General features: G+C 37.6%; 1 pseudogene; it reads right to left on the reverse strand.

The window, feature by feature from the left end:
- Positions 1–2615: 2615 nt before the first annotated feature.
- LOC110924543 lies at positions 2616–4024 on the reverse strand (annotated as a pseudogene).
- Between the last annotated feature and the right edge of the window lie 13432 nt (positions 4025–17456).

The following is a 17456-nucleotide window of genomic DNA, read 5'->3' on the forward strand; positions in this document are numbered from 1 at the left end:
CGCGAATGCCGCTCCTCCCATCATACTTAGTTGTCACCAGCTTGAGGATAAGAGTGCTAGCGTGTGCCTTTGATGTTCCCTTGAATTGATCCTCCACAGAAGCCAAATAGGTTTTAGCATCTTCAGAATCAGGAATGGCTCCTCTGATTGAGTTATGAATGGACTGCTTCATGAACATGAGAGACATGCGGTTACACCTAGTCCATTTATCATGGACTATCTGCTCAGCAGCAGTACTGGTGGCGGTAAGGTCCGCTGGCTTATTCTCTCTTAGGGCATAATCAAAGTCCAGCAGCCCAAGCGTAAGCATGAGAGCATCCTTCCATGCAGCAAAGTTATCACCAGTCAAAGGTGGAATCCCGCAATCGGGTGCTGATAGTGGAAATAAGATGAGCAAGTTATGATACAAAGGAAGAAGTCCTAATGTGATCTAATGGGCATGTTATACTAAGGCAGGCATAAATAATGACCATTTTAATTATGAAGCTGTGATAATGTCTATTACTAACATCAAAATAATAGACTTAGTAAAATTCTACTTAAACGAAGACAAATCAGCTTTGGCCAGAAGTGTAATCATTTAAGTATGTGTGCAAAGTAATCGTGACAAATCAGCTTTGGCTAGAAATGAGACAATCACTTTAGTTATGCATTTGTCAAGCATGCTAAACATAAATGAATTAAATCAGCTTTGGCCAGAATTAAGACATTTCACGTTTGTAATGCATACTTAACATAGCTTTTATAATACTTGAACAATAAATAGATGTATTAAATCAGCTTTGGCCAGAATTAATACATCAGAAGCTCATTCCAGTAAAGCTATTTTGGTTTTGTAAAAATTATCTGATTCTGATTAATTAATTAAGTATTAACAAAACCAAGTATTTAATAGCAAACCACCTGTTAGCGCGGATCAGTAAAGCCCAAGTGTTGTGTCTTGTGCGATCACATTTAAACAGCTAAAGTAATGAGGTTTCGAGTCTTGTGCGATCAGTAAAGCCCAAGTGTTGTGCGATCAGTAAAGCCCAAGTGTTGTGCGATCAGTAAAGCCCAAGTGTTGTGCGATTAGTGAGGCCCAAGACTTGTGCGATCAGTAAGGACTTGTGCGATCAATAATGACTTGTGCGATCAGTGTGGCCCAAATAATTTGTGCGATCAGTAAGGCCCAATAACTTGTGTGATCAGTAATGCCTTGTGCGATCCACAAGTCTTGTGCGATCCACACATCTTGTGCGATTTCCCTTGTGCGATCAGACCTTTTTTTTTTTTTTTTTTGAGATCTGATCTTGTGCGACTGTTAAGGGACTTGTGCGATTTATACATTTATGATTTCGAAACCCACAATTAATGGCTGTTAATTGTGATAATAACTAAAACTCGAAATTTAAGGGATTTTGGGATAGTATTTCCTATTTTATTTTTGATCTAAACTTATCAAATGATTTCGAAAATAATAACTGAAATCTATTAACAGTTTTCAAAATTTTAATAGATAAAATTAAGATCAAACATTGGAAAAACATCCACTAATCCAAATTATATTCCAAATCTTAGGGAATTTTCGAGTTTTGTCTTAGAACAATTGATGAACCCTAAAAAAATAAAACATGATTCTGGGTTCCGAAATCTAAATTTTATGATTTCAGTTAACAGATTTCGGATATTATTATCCCATTTATGGTTTCGAGTCAAAATTATTAAACATATCTTTCTGAAAACAGTGATTTCGGCTCATTAGAACTCGAAACCAGCCGTGATTCTTAAGACTTTAAAAAATTTCGTTTTCCAGATTTTTGATCCCAGAATAATGGATACAAAAACAGAACCGATTTATCAACATATGCTCTGATACCACATGTTGGATCAGTTCTGTTTAAACATAATGGAAAACATGAATAACATACCTGTTACAGCAGACAGGCCGGTAGAGAATCCAGTCAGAGATGCAGCCATAGAGTTCGACATGATTGTCAGGATGATCTGGTTTCTCCTTAGGGTGTAAAGTGATGATGGTGAAGAACCGAAAGTAGGGTAGATTTCGGTTATGGGGAGAGAGACGATGAGTTGATGTTATGAGGGTTTGTGATTGTGTAATCTGTGTAACCCTTAAACTCTCTAATAATCCCCTTATCTATACACCCAAGAGGAAACCTAATTAGTTAATAAGGGTAATATGGTCCATCAACAATTACCAACTAATTATTAATAGGTTATTAACATATTTTGATATAATATAATATAAATGATTATAAAGGCTACAAGATTAAATATTACATTAATAATATATTTAATCTCACAGTTAATTGTATTACGTTTAACAGCTTGTTAACGGCATTATTATTTATTTATTCATGCTATGCTAAAAACATATATAGTAACTCGGTAACTGAAAATCTAGTAATTAATCAATCATTTAGTTTACACAAACTGTAAATGGGTTAAACTGTAACTAAGTTTTAAACTAATTAGTGGTTTTATATGGAACCACAGTCCACCTATTTAGTTTACACAACCTAGTTTACACAACCTATTTAGTGGTTTAATTCAACCATATGATCTTTATTGAAAGTAAAATTTTAAATGACTAGGGAACTAGATCCATACAATACAAATGCTTTTAACAAACGACTCAGTCTTGCTTATAAAAGGTGGTATCTAATTCATCTCTAGATATGGAAATACACGCATCCAATTGTTTAGCAGGAAGGCAGATACCGATTTCAATATCAGCCGGTGAATCTTTGCATGCGTTAACCGAAATAGACCCGTTGTAATCGATAGACGGAGTCTCATGCTTTTTCGGCTTGCCCCATTCAAAATCAACATCGTAAATCTTGATCTTTGGGGTTCCAGACACCCCAATCGTCGGCATTGGATCGTAGGCTCTCTCAAGCCATGTTTCAGCATCCTTCATCAGTGCATCATTATTTTTTATCGTCTCGCTTAGCGCATTTCCGAATACTTCAGCAGCTGTAAGAAATCCTTTGTTGCTTGCTAATAGTGAGCTTTTTGTTGGTGTACAAAAACATGGTCCAAGACAATTACCAAAATAAGTTTGAGGGAGTGGGGGATGGATTCTGGATCTCCAATCTACAGCACACATAAACCTTTCTAGATCATCATCGCCTGCTTACCCACCAATTCTAGCACGCGATTTGGCTATGCAACTCCATACATAAGCACATGCCACCGAAAACGATGACACATATTCAAGTATTGGCAGTTGGGTCAATAACCATTTCTTTAACCAGCTTATATGTGCTTGGGTTAAAACAAGTGTGGCTCGAGCCTTATCGGTGTCACTGACAAGCTGAGGTAGTTTGTATCCCTCATCAATGATTTCTATCCCTGGTTGATTGAAATAAATTTCATCTAAAGATTCTGGATACTTGATCACTCTCTCATAGAACGGCAAAGATCCACTAGCTACAAATAACTCATCCGTACCATGCTTAGCGATCGATGTCCACGCGTTCAAGAAGTTAAAGCGTGTGGTCGCGTCACAAAGGCAGTGGTGGTTCGTGAGCCCCATCGCGATCCCTTTATTCGGGAAAATTGTTACTTGCACTGTGAATAACGGGATAGTAACATAATTGGATACCTTTGATGGCTGTCCCAATCCAGGTATCAGTGGATAAAACTTGTGACTTTCACGAACATGATTTCCTGTGAGATCATCAAAATCAAGACTACTTTCTGCGAAAGTAAGCATGACAGAATCACCTTCAACATGGCGGATTTCGGGTCTTTTTGCATTGGACAAATGTTTTTGATTAGGATACACAACCAGGTTCCCTGCGAATGGGAAAAAGTGTTGAAGAGTAATGGATAATGAGTGTTTAAGTTTGGGAACAATTGTTTCGAGAAAATATGATGTAGGATGAGGGAAGTCGTAAAAGAAAACTTGGTGGACCGGGAAGAAGAGCAGCCATACTGCATCTAAGAAAGTAAGTGGTAGAGATCTGTCACCGACGGTGGCAGGTGGTGGAGATATTCGACACTTTTCAAGAACGTTCAACATATCAGTGGTGGGTTGGTTAATTGAATTGTTGAATCTTTTTGTGTGGTTTGGTTTGTGTCATTCATTGTTCTTACCTAGTAAAGTTATATATAATGATTTCAACACCACCAATTAACAAGGCACACTTGCACGCCTCTTTCAACAGTGTAATTTTTATAATATTTGCGTTGCAGCGGTTGTCATAAAACTGTGTTGAGTAGTAGGAATACTATACCATTGTCAGCGACCATTAACACCGAAAAAGCTCGTAAAAACAAAATAAATAAAAACGGGGGAAAAGCCGAGCGAAAAGCAGACGTAAAATCTCTGAATCACGCACGGTCGTTGCTGAGAAATTAAACCGAAACGTAAAACATAAAAAAAATAACTAAGTTCATCAAGGACCCGTGAGTTGGATGGAATTGTCAAACGCAGAAAAATAGATGTGACGTGACGGGCCAGTCAAACGAAAAAAAAAATATACAAAAAAATGTTGAACCACACATGCACGTTGCGGTGTGTTAACTCGCAAAATTTAGAACGAAACGGAAAACTTGAGAAAGATGAAAAGTATGGTGGATCAAAATTGAAAATAAAAAAGAGTTGGGATTAAATTGTAAAAGATGAAAAACTTTGGTTTAAAAGTAAAAAAAACAAAGGGTCTAAATTGTAAAATTGAAGTTATTTATTAATTTTAGATAAAGATAAGGTAAAAATAAGATATCTATATATTAGTTATTAATTAATATTAATATTAAAAGAAATTTATTAAACAAATATAAATAAAATTTATGAGCTTGAAGGAAAGAATGCCATGTGGCGTTATTTGAAATATTTTATTATAAGTTAGATTAGTAACACATTCTTGTATTATGTTGAATAGGGTGGTTTTCAAAAAGAAAATATTTATGATTTTTCATTTTGACAAATTGTAAATAAATAATCCCATCTTTTTAACTTTGACCGATAATAATCTCAAGTTAGTTATTAGTCGATAATATTCCGAAATGGTCAGTTTTTTTTGTAAAATAGTCTACCGTTAAAATAACTTAAAGGAGTTAAGATTTTTTTTTTCGAATTACAAACCGATGTTTTAGGGCTTTTCATCAGAACGAGTTTACGAGTCGATTGATGTAAAACTTACTTCGAAATTGTTGATGGTTTTAACTAATGTTTTAAATACCGGTATAAACCAGTCGGTTATACCGGTTAAACCGGATATCAGACATGAGTCAGGTACGATATAGACCGGTAAAACCCGAATACGGTATGTCTTATGTACCGGCGGTAAATCCGGTTCTACCGGTTCAAACCGTTGTACCGGTTTGCATTATCTTAAGATTTGATTTCTTAATTTTAATAAAATACAATATTAATTGAATATTGATCTTCCATATTTCGAGTAATTAACCTAGTGCCTTCTATTCCAATATTTTATCGTTGCTGAAATTGTTACTTACCTCGTACAATGCAATATTGTTTATAACTAATTAAAATATTCTTAAAATGCTTAATAGTTTACAATAAAAAAATTGTTTTTAGATAAAACTATGATAAGTTACATAAATCCTAATCGAGATTGGATTGCTTTTTAGATAAATTTGTATTTTATGAAATTTATATGGTTAACTAGTAACCCAGTTCAACCGCCCGATACAACCCCGGTTCAACTGATTGAAGCATTTTAGAGACCAACTCGGTATGATTTAAAAACCGGTTTTTAAAACATTGGTTTTAACACGTGGATTAGACATAGTTACAAAAAGATTCAACAAGTTTAAGGCAAAAATTCGGACCAATTTCACCCCTAATTTCAACCTAAATCACATAAATTGCAGCCTTAAATTAAACCTAAAGATAAAAAAAAACACATACCTTTAAGCTTATGAAAATTGAAGAAGTCGAACAAGTGTACAAGACCACAACAATGAGCAGCGTTTTGGCTTCTGTTCTCGAACAAGAAGCTGAACTCGAACAGTTCTGGAACCTGCGTTCTGGCTTGTGGCTTCTGTTCTTCTGGTCGATGTCCCAAAGTAAACGAATTTGGTTTTATTTTTTGTGATAGAGTGGGCTTTTAAGTTGGGCTATATAATGATTTGATTTGGGTTATATAATATACATTCTAGTATTCTACCAAATATAATGATTTGGGCTAATTAAATATTTTATTTGGGCTATATAAATAAAAAAATTAAACTGGGGGCTCGAAAACATATATACCTAAAAATTTTATTTTATAAAACCCGGGGGTCGAAAATGTAACGCCTTACTTTTTCATACTTTCCATAGTTAGAAAGCATTGTTCGTATTTCTGACAAGCGTCGCAAGCATTTGGAATTCGAGATAGGTGACTTTGTATTTCTGAAGGTATCCCCTTGGAAGGGTGTAGTTCGCTTTAGTAAGAAAGGGAACTCGCTCCTCGCTATGTAGGTCCTTTCAAGATTCTAGAAAGGGTTGGCAAGGTTGCGTATCGACTGGACCTACCTGAAGAACACAACAACGTTCATCCTGTCTTCCATGGTTCAAACTTAAAGAAGTCTCTAGCTGAAGGAGGACTTCAAGTTCCACTCGAAGATCTTCAAATCAACGAAACTCTACACTTCGTGGAGAAACCTGTCGAGATCATGGACCGAGGAGTCAAGCAGTTAAGGCACGGTCGAATTCCTATCGTCAAGGTTCGATGAGAAGGAAAACGTGGCACTGAGTTTACTTGGGAACTTGAAAGTGATATGAAGACTAAGTATCCGCAACTTTTCGTTACTTCTTTCTAAATTTCCGGACGAAATTTCCTAAAGGAGGGGAGACTGTAACGCTCTGATTTTTCATACTTTCCATAATTAGAAAGCATTGTTCGTATCTTGTAATTCGTCATTTTGTTGTATCGTTGTAAAATCAGAGACTTGGATCATGAATGAAATTCATATTTCTTTAAATTCATGTTCTACATGTTCATACATATATATACATTTGAATTCATAAAACAAATGATACTTTATTCATAACTCTTGAAACTATGTGATATACTTGCAAATACGTGATATACGTGAATCATACGTCATTTGGATACATACGATACTTATTTACGACATACATATACTAAAGCATACTTCTCCACACTTGTCATTAAGTTAAGGATGCTTGAAAACCCCTTATACTATGCTTATATACCATGCTTATATCCTGCCAATTTCTTCTTGGGATGTGAATAACTGGTGTAATTCAGATGGGACTAGGGTGCTCGCCAATGTAGTCTTTCCGCTCATGAACAAAATGTTGGGAATTCACGCCGGAAACATCTAGCTCCGTAATAAGCACATGGGCGTTGTTCCTTTAGGAGATGAAGGCCCCTGGGTATTCCAGCGTATACGAAGTTGTAGGGATCCTCGTTGTTTTTTTCTGGTTGATTCGAAGCACCGCAAAGATGGTTATCAAATGGAAGTGGCCTTCTCTGTGGGTTGTGTGGAGCACCTAAGTAATAATATGCGGTCAGTGCAAACAGATAAAGGCAAAGAATTAATAGACAATGTGTGGTGAGTGTAGCAAAATTAACCTTCTGAATGGTCAGGCGCATTGCTGGGATCTGTCGGGGGCTTGTTTAGGTCGACACCAACTTCGAAGGTTCATGTCCGCACGTTATCTTGCCCATTCAAATCGTCATGATTAATAGTTGGAAATTGATGTGATAATGAACGTCGCTCAACTGAAGTACCTAAGTAATGAATGTGGTCAGTGTAAATAAAAAATACAATATACTAAACTTGTGAGGTAGGTATATGAAGAGGAACCTGCAGAATGTCCTAAGAAATCGTCGTGATCTGGAGGGGGAATGTTTAGGTTGAGATGTAAGGGGGAGGTTGGTGTCGACGTATTTTTGTCACAGCCTGACTTTTGCGAAAGCGTACGATGTGTGACTTGTTCAATACCATTGCATTCAATCATAATAAACAACTATATGATAAAGACATGATGTTCATCCATTCATAGTTTTAAAACGTTACAAACACGAGTCATTAAGTTTCAACCAACAAACCCTCAAGTTATGTTTACAAATCAAAAGTGGATGACATCAAAACTTGAAATTTATGTCTTGTAACAACACATGCGCCCAAGATCCATCTTGTGTCCTGAAATACATGTAATTTTGAAAACATCAACAAAAGTTGAGCGACTTCATGTGTTTCTGTATGTGTTCGAATAATCTTGTAAACATTTGTAATCATTGTAAGTATGCCTCTGTAATCCGGTATGAAAGCAACAAGGAAACAGATCAATTAATGGTTTGCAAGGCCATTAATATGTGTGACATGATGCAGGAAGGCTCAATCCTAGCGGATTTTGTACCGGGCTTCCGACTGGAAGACATTGTCACCTCATGAGCCAAATCCCAGTCAAATAGATCTATCACTCATGTCCCTCGGTCCTACTACGAGGATTAATGGTCTTAAGCGTTGTACCCACCACTCACATGATCTAACAGTTCATTCCTTAACTAACCATACCATATGTAAACGTTCGTAAACAATTTGTAACATGTATTTCACCCCCGAAGTTATAAAACTGAAAACAGTTAAAAGAAAAGGGGGACATGAACTCACTGATTTGCGTCCTGTCTCCTTTATACCCAAAGTTTGTATCCTTACGTGGTACTACAACCTACACACGGGTTATGGTTTATTAGATGGCTGGGTCGTGCCACGATTTTTAGTCTTGTTTGTTATGACTTAGTATCTTTGTGTTATATCTTGATGTTCTTGTATTATTCCAAAGTATATAATTATTCGTTAAAATAACAATATTTTAACTTAAATTATATTTATTATTTATTGGAATATTCGTTAAAATAATATATTTTAACTTATTTGTTTTGTAATCCTTCATGAATATTTCCCCAAAGGATGGGTATACTTATACTTGTATTATTAGGCTTATGTATTTTTGCCAAGTATTGGTGGCGTATTCCGATGTGTATTAGTACGTACAAGAATACGTATTTTTGTTATATTTATTAAGTATCTTTATACTTAATTTTTTTATTTATTTTTCCGGAATATTATTTTCAATATATGATTACCAAAAATATTATTTTAAAAAAAATTTCAATAAAAATCACCAATATATATATTCTTAAACTATATAAATATTTTGAGAAAACTTGTATAGAAAATTATTTATATTTCTTCCTTGGCAAAAATGTTTATGTTTTCATATAATTTCAAAAACAACATATTTTCAAGATTAACTTAGAAAAATATTTATAAATCCATTTTCACCCCAAAATAAAATTTTCTAAATTTATTTAAGAAAATCTATATTCTCTCCAAAAATAATATATTTTCTAGTAATTCAAGAAAACATATGTATTTTTCTTTACTTAAAAATTATATATTTCCTTCTTGTAAAAAATTATATATATTTCCTTCTTGTCAAAAATATCATATTTTTGTTCCCTTGGTTTCCCAAAATACCGTTTAAGTTATTTGTCAAAATATATATGTATGAACTAAATTTTCAGAATATTTATGTAACTTATATTCCTTGTTTAGTTTGTTAAATTTTTGGGGTATAAGTTATATATTTCTTTTCTTGGGATTTTGGTATTATTTTGTATTATGATTTCTTGGTATTTTTGTGAGTTATATTATTTCAAGTCCTAAAATAATATAACCAATACACATAATATACAAGTAATCACACACTTTGTGACATCTAAATATATTTTTTCCTAAATACATATTTAGTCACTTTTATTTATCAAAAACCAAACTCCACTACTTGTAATTTTTGTAACAAAATTATGGCAAACTTTATATGAAAAATCATGGTTAAAATACACTTGTAAACACTTGTTTAAAAATATATTTCTAAGTGTTCAAATTCTAAAAAAAAAAAATTGCCATAGTTTCCCCTTAAAAATGGAGGTTTCCATGCTTTCAAAGCATATCATTTTCTTTTAAAATCATCGCAATTCATCAACAAATCAAAACACTTACCATAAGCCAAAATCATGCCATTTACACTACTTCATTAACTTGAAAATTTATAAAAAAAAATTAGTAATTTAATATGGTGTTAAGTAAGCTTAGTTACCCTTTAAAGTGTGGTTATTTATTTACAAATCACTTTCTTGAAGATTTTAGGCTTTCACAACTTACAAATTGATTTTCTAAAAATATTTCTTCTTGAATTTTTCTTGTTAACAACATGTTTCTACACTTGATTAATCACTAAAAATGTGATTAGTTTCTTTAAAAACCATGGTTATGTAAATCTTGTAATTTAACTTGCTTTCTTGAGAAAACTATCTTTAAAATCATCCATGTTCAAGACTTATATCATGTATTAAGCATCATTATGCTCAAAAACATTTTCATTTTCAAGTTCATGTTCCTCATATAAGGATGATCATTTTGTTTTTTCACAAGATCATCCACTCACTTGCTAGACTATGTGTTTAATCACAATCTAGCAAGTTTCATATGATGTTTAACATCATAAACCCAAATAATCATCAATCAAGAAGCATACATACACTTAAACAACTCATTTTCTTATGATTTCAAACTTTATGTTGGAGATTTGTTTCTTGATTCTTTATGTTCTTTATGTTTAACCATTAACATAACCTTTTAACCAACGAAAAGAGAAGTAAAATCAAGTTATGAGGGTCTTACTACTAGCACAAGGCTAGGGAAGAACTCAAGATGGATGAAGGTGATAAATGTGGTGGATAAAAGCACTCCAAGATGGTCCTTCCACTTCCTATCCTTGCAACCTTCTTAATGATACTTGAAACACCTTAGAATGCTCTTGGATTACTTGGGAATGGATTGGAAATGAAAGGGTTGTGAGAGGGTGCTTGGGCCGTAGGTAGTGAAAGGAAGAAGAAGGAGTTGTGGTAAGTTGCAAATGTTAGAATGTTGTTGATTAAAGTCTTGTGGTTTTTATAAAGTGCCTTCCAACATACATTTACACAAAGGTCATTATGTCTCCATTATTCCATGCACATCTACTAAAATAATCAAAGAAAATCCCTAGTGGGACCCATCTTATAACCGACCTTAATGTGGGGGGGGGGGGTCTCTAGTTCCAACTCAATGGTAAGTTACATAACTTAGTTAAATTTCAAGTGTTATATTTAGGGATTTAACTGTTTAAGTGTTTTAGGATGTATTATGATGTTCGGTGACCATAACTAGTTCAGAAATGTTAAAACAATGCTTCTAGTGAATATTTGGTGTTTCGGGTAGTGTCCGGTTGTTTGGTTGGTTACCGGTTCGTTAAGGTGCTAAACTACGTAGTTTAGTGTGCTTTATGTTCCCTTTTATGACAGTTTTGATTTCCGACACCTAGGAAGGAATTTTGGACCATTAAACCCAAATTCTGCATTATATTTTAGAGTTAAAATGCTGAAAATTGCTGATTTGTGTTATTTTCTGCAGAATTCTGCAGTTTTAGAGTGTTTCGGGCACTTTCCAGCACTTAAATCATCACTAGGAAGGCAGTTTTATGACCCTTAATTTCCCACACACTATACTAGTGTAACTCTTGATTTCTGGCTCATTCTTTGTCTTAATATCATGTCTGTCTGAGTACTGAACTCCCGTCAATACTTCTAGTTCGTCTGATAATTGTGCTAACTTTGTTTCGTGCATCGTTTGAATCATAAAGTGTTGCATGCAATAATGACATGAAATCATGCAATATATGATGCACATGTACGTATATGACAATAATCAGAAAACATTCATGTCATTAATCTAGATCAAGCACAGTCTTAAAGCACTAATTACTGTTTAATTGATGTACGTGATATGTGGAAAAGTGCCAGTTGTCACATTCTCCCCCCGTTACAGAATTTCGTCCCGAAATTCAAGCTGTGTTATCGATTGCAGGGGAGTTGTGAAACAAATATGGATATTTTGATTTGTTTTGGTCTTACGCTCCTAAGTAGACTCTGGGCCATGACATGAATTCCAACGAACTATGATCGGTTTACTATGACTTCTCCGCGTCTTGAGGACCTTCCAATCCGTAACCTCTACGGGTTCTTTAGTAAATAGGCGTTTGTCGTTAACGTGAATCTCGTCTGCTAGAAAAGACTACTGTCTCTTGGAGTTTCTTGTGATTTGACACGTGAAATGTGCCATGAATATTACTAAGTTATTTAGAAAGCTTTAGCTTGTATACAACGGTTTCGATCCTTTCTGGGATCTCGAATGGTCCTATGCACCGTGGGTCCACTTTCCACGCTTACCAAGTCGTACCACGCCTTTCCAAGGCGAGACACTTAGTAAAACCATATTATTAACCCCAAATTCCAATCGGTTTCCGCCGCTTGTCGGTGTAGCTCTCCTGTCCATAACGGCTAACTCGATACGATCACGTATCTGAGCAAATCTTTTCTGTGTTTCTCCTGAACTACTCGGGGCCAGAAAGTTGTAAATTTCCGGTCTTCACCCAACACAGCGGGTATTGACACTTACGTCCATGGTGCTTCAAACGGGGCGGCCTGTGTACTGGTGTGATGGCTATTGTTTTGGGAAAACTCCACCAAGGGCAGGTGAGTATCCCAACTCCCACCAAAGTCCATTACACAAGCACGTAACACGTATTCCAATGTCCGAATCGTCCGTTTACTCTTGTCGTCCGTCTGAGGGTGAAATGTAACACTAAGGTTCAGTTGTGAACCAAAGGCTTGCTGAAACATCTGCCAAATCCTTCGCACGAAGCGACCATCCTTGTCGGATATGATAGATACAAGCACTCCATGACGCGCCACAGTCTCTTTGAGAGATATTTCTGCTAACTTCTTCGTGCTGTCTTTCTTACTGATAGGTACGAAATGCGGAGACTTCGTGAGTCAACCGATAATCAGTTAAGTCATATCGTGACCTCTTTGTTCTTGGTAGCCTTGCAGCGAAGTCCATGGAGATCTGTTTCCACTTCCAGACGGGAATCTCCGGTTGTTGCAGTAACCCCGACGTGTTCTGGTATTTTGTCTTAACTTTGGCGTAAGTAAGGCTGTTACCCACGCATATAGCGATGTCGGCTTTTCATCTTGGACCACTAATACCAATCTTTTAATTCTGGGTACATCTTGTCGGATCTAGGATGGATCGAGTACCTCGACTTATGAGCTTCGTCCATAGTAAGTGCTCGTAGATTGCCGAAGAATGGTGCCCTATTTCATTCCATGGAGTATATTGTTCCTTCTTCCGTTGGAACCAATCTCACTCTCATACCACGTAGCGATTCAACTCGTAGGTTCTCTGGTGTAAATGCTTCTTGCTGGACTTCATGAATCCGAACAGTGAGATCGGTTTGTATTCTCATCCTTAAGGTTCGCACCCTTAGTGGCTTTGCGCGTTCTTACGACTCAAAGCGTCGGCTACTTCGTTCGCTCTACCCGGGTGTTATCTGATCTCGTATTCAACAGCTCAACCCATATACTCTATCTCATAATCCAACCCTTCTGTTCAAAGATATGTTGCAAATTCTTATGATCTCGAAAAGATCGTGCAACGAGCGCCATACGGAAATGACACCAGATTTTCAATGCTTAGATCACAACACCTAGCTCAAGGTTGTGAGTTGTGTAGTACTTTCCTTGTACTTTTAATGGATGTGACGCGTAAGCGATGACTTTGTCCTGGTGCATCAACACACAACTAAGACCTTGTCAAGAAGCATCACGGTAGACGACAAATCCATCGGTGCCGTCAGGTAACGATAAGATAGGTGCATTGTAGAGTTTATCATTCAATGTCTGCAAAGCTATTACTTGTTTTCTCTCCTCAATCAAACTTCTTATCCTTTTGGGTTAGGGACGTTAGCGGTTGAGTAGTACTTGGAAAAAATCCTCTATGAATCGTCTGTAATAGCCTGCTAACCCCAGAAATTGCCGTATTATAGTTGGCGTCTTGGGGGGGGGGGGTTCCTAGTTCTTGATTGCTTCGATCTTGGCAGGGTCAACATGAATCCCATTCATATTCACCATGTGACCTAAGAATTGCACCTTGCGAATCCAAACTTCGCACTCGACAACTTTGCATATAACTGTTCCTTCTTAAAAAGCTCCAAGATAGCTGACCTTTCTTGGTCTTTGAGCCAATAAGGATGTCATCAATAAACCTAATCACGAACTCTTCCAAATACGGCTTACGCACTCGGTTTATGGGATCCATGAATAATGACGGTGTGTTCGTTAAGCCAAAAGGCGTGGCAGGGGACTCGTAATGCCCGTAGCGAGTTCGAAAGGCCGTTTTAGGGATACTTTCTTCTTGTGTCCTTAACCAGTGATATCCTGTCCTTAAGTCAATCTTGGGATTGTAGCGGGAACCTTGTAGTGGACCAAAAAAGTCATCAATTCTCGGTATGGGATACCGATTCTTGATGGTTAGTTGTTTAACTCCCTGTAGCCTATGCGCCATACTTTTTCCTCATTAACTCGTCTGAGTTCCTTTCAGATCAAGCTGTATGCACATACGAAGGCTGTCGTCTTTCTTCCTAACAAGTAACACTAGAGCTCTCCAGGGTGAGAAGTTCGGTCCTGATAGATTTCCTTGTCTGGCAGCTCTTGTCGTCGCGTTGAAAGCTTCTGTATCTTGGATGAGGCTAGTCGGTAAGGCTCCTTTGCCATTAGTGCCATTCCTAGCAATAGATTTTTCGTATCTCCACTTGTTACTGTGGAGGTAGCACAGTCAAGTCTTTGGGAAAGACTTCTGGAAATTCCTTTACAACGGGGATGTCTCCTAACCTTGACTCCTTGGTCTCCTTGTCAACGATATGAGCAAGGAAGGCGATGCAGCCTTTCCGGAGGCACTCCTGCGCTCTCATAACCAATGTGAATTGTCGCAGTCTTCCGCCTTATGGGGTCCAGTGTTCTTGCATCATCAGTATGAAGGACGTGTACTAAAGGTGTTTCATCATTTGCAAGAGGGGTGCGAACGACTTTCTTATAATGTACAACCTCAGCTCCATCCTTGGATACCCAATCCAAGCTGACTACAACATCAAAACTTCCTAAACCAACTGGTAGCGGATCAACTGGAAACTTTCATTCTCCAAGTTCAAGTGTACAACCATTAATAACTTCATCCTCTTCGACGAATTTCTATTCGCTAACTCTACTGAGTATGGGGTGTCTAGTTTACTTGCCTCTAGACCAAGTAGGTTCTAAGTCCTATAGATATAAAGCTGAAGTCGGCGCCAGTATCAATCAAAATAGATGCATTGTGTTGGCTTATATAGAATGTTTCCGTAGCTACGTTTAGGTCCTGGCTTGCCTTGGGTGCTTCTTTCATAACAAATGCTCCTACGAACTTTATTTTTCCCTTCGGGCAGTCCTTCCATTAGTGTCCTTTGTCGCCATATCAGTAGCAACCTTTGCCCTTGTCGTTTCCATTGCTGCTCTGCTCCCTACTATCGCTCTGGGTTCTATCACTGTCCTGGCTCCTATTCCCATGCCCCGTACCAGACCAGCATTGCCTCCTCGCTATGCCTGGTCTTGCGACAACTTCCACACTTATGAGCTTTGCACGGACCGGTGTGATGATAACCACACCTGTTACAGTTTGGTAGTTCTCCTTGGTAGTTTCTATCACATGCCTTAGTTGTGGTCATGGATGCCTTGACTGTCCTAGTCATAGCGTTTTCCTTATGTGGTTCCATGTGCTTCTCATTTATAAAATGCATTGACGAAATTTAACATTCATTTTGGGATAAACGTTGTTGTCTATGTGTAAAAGCAAGCTTATTTGTCGTGCATTATAAGCATAAGGGTAAGGTAATTCCTATTGAGGTCTATGCAAATCTTCCCACCATAATCATCTCATCCTTGAAGTGAATCACAATAGAATCTTGCTACGGGTACATCGACCTTTACATACACCATGTCAACTTGTTACAATTAGTCTTGCGTAGAAAACCTCCTCGGAGTCACCTTACTCCGATTGATGCAAGCCATCCAGTGCTATACAAAATACGGTGAGGCATTCCCTTCACCTTGTTCCCTATTTATTCCTTAAGTTTCTGACTCCTCCATAGTCTTCGCTCATACAAAAACAGGCATACTTCCCAAAGGATGGGGTCGTGTATTACTACCACGAGTAGGAGGGGATAGTGGAAATGCAGAGGTGTGACAGAATCGTGTTTTGCAGTAAACGTAGAGCGGCTTCCAGGGTGTGTGAATGCACTACCCTAACAATGGGGTGCACTACGGGATAGGGAGTGCGGGGGTACTGATGGGGGTGTAGATCGAGAAGAATCTTCTTGCCTGCGTCTCCCATGTGCCTAAATGGAACAACAATCTGTTGAGAATATCGAGTGGTTCCTTCCACCCTATATTATGTGTTCTCCACTTCGTGGTTCTCGATTATCCAATTTAGGGAGGACCCCCTTGCCACACTAGGCTGTGCGGCGCATACATTGATTTGGCTTGAGCTCCATGAGTCCCGATATGTTTGGTCTAGTCTTCCTGATTGCCAATTAGAGTGCGGTAAATAAGTTACACCAAAGCTTGCGCCGTGCTACCCCATAGAGGTAAAACTGATTTCAAAAGTTGGGGTCTTATCATAACTTCCACAATGGACAAGTTTGTGGGGGTTGTAGGTTCTGTACAAATTTAAACGTAAGAATACCAAAGTGTGGAAGAAAATCCCTCCTGAGTGTTTACCAATTTTGAATACCAGTTCCCAATGTCTTGTACTACAGGTAGGGGTGTAGGTGCGGGGTAGATAAAGGCAGACTTCCCACTTTGTGGAGTATCGTAGTAACCATCTCGGTTAATGTTCTATTGTGTGGGGATTTGGAACGAATAAGGAATTACAACTAGATAGTGATCATTTGCTTTACCCGCAAGGTCCACCAGGATTTCCATGCACTGCAACTTGTTATTACGTGGGTCCCCGTAATAATAAATCGCCTTGCATGGTCACCCTAATTTTCCCTCATTCAAAGCAGCTGATCAATTAGAGAGGGGACACTACTGTCCTCATACCTTCAATGTGGAATGGACCTTTATGATGGTCCACGCGCCAATGTCCATTGTTGTTACGCGCGATATGGCACAATACTTAGACAGAATAGGAATAAGGAGGGTTCCTAGTAACAATAGCTGGAGGGGCACCTATAAGATAAGAACTTCATTCTCTTTGTATGGAATTGAGTATTGTCATTCAGGTTTCGTAAATGCCTTAGGGACCTCGTCCCACTGTTAAGGTTGCTGTCCAAGGTTGCCTCATCCGCCTCGTCGTTGCTACCGTAGTCAGGCACCTTCGCGTTCGAGAAGGAAGAACAACCATCTTCTACGGAATCAAGCTCAGGGTCTTGTTTAGTAATTACCTCAGTCATGAGCTCCGCAACATACGCGAGGTCGCTAGCAGCATTGTGCGTGTTGGTGCACTGAATGTCTGTTTACTACGTCTTAATCGAGTCTTAGGTCTAGATTAGTAAG

This window comes from Helianthus annuus, chromosome 17, assembly GCF_002127325.2.
Source record: "Helianthus annuus cultivar XRQ/B chromosome 17, HanXRQr2.0-SUNRISE, whole genome shotgun sequence".
NCBI lineage: Eukaryota > Viridiplantae > Streptophyta > Magnoliopsida > Asterales > Asteraceae > Helianthus > Helianthus annuus.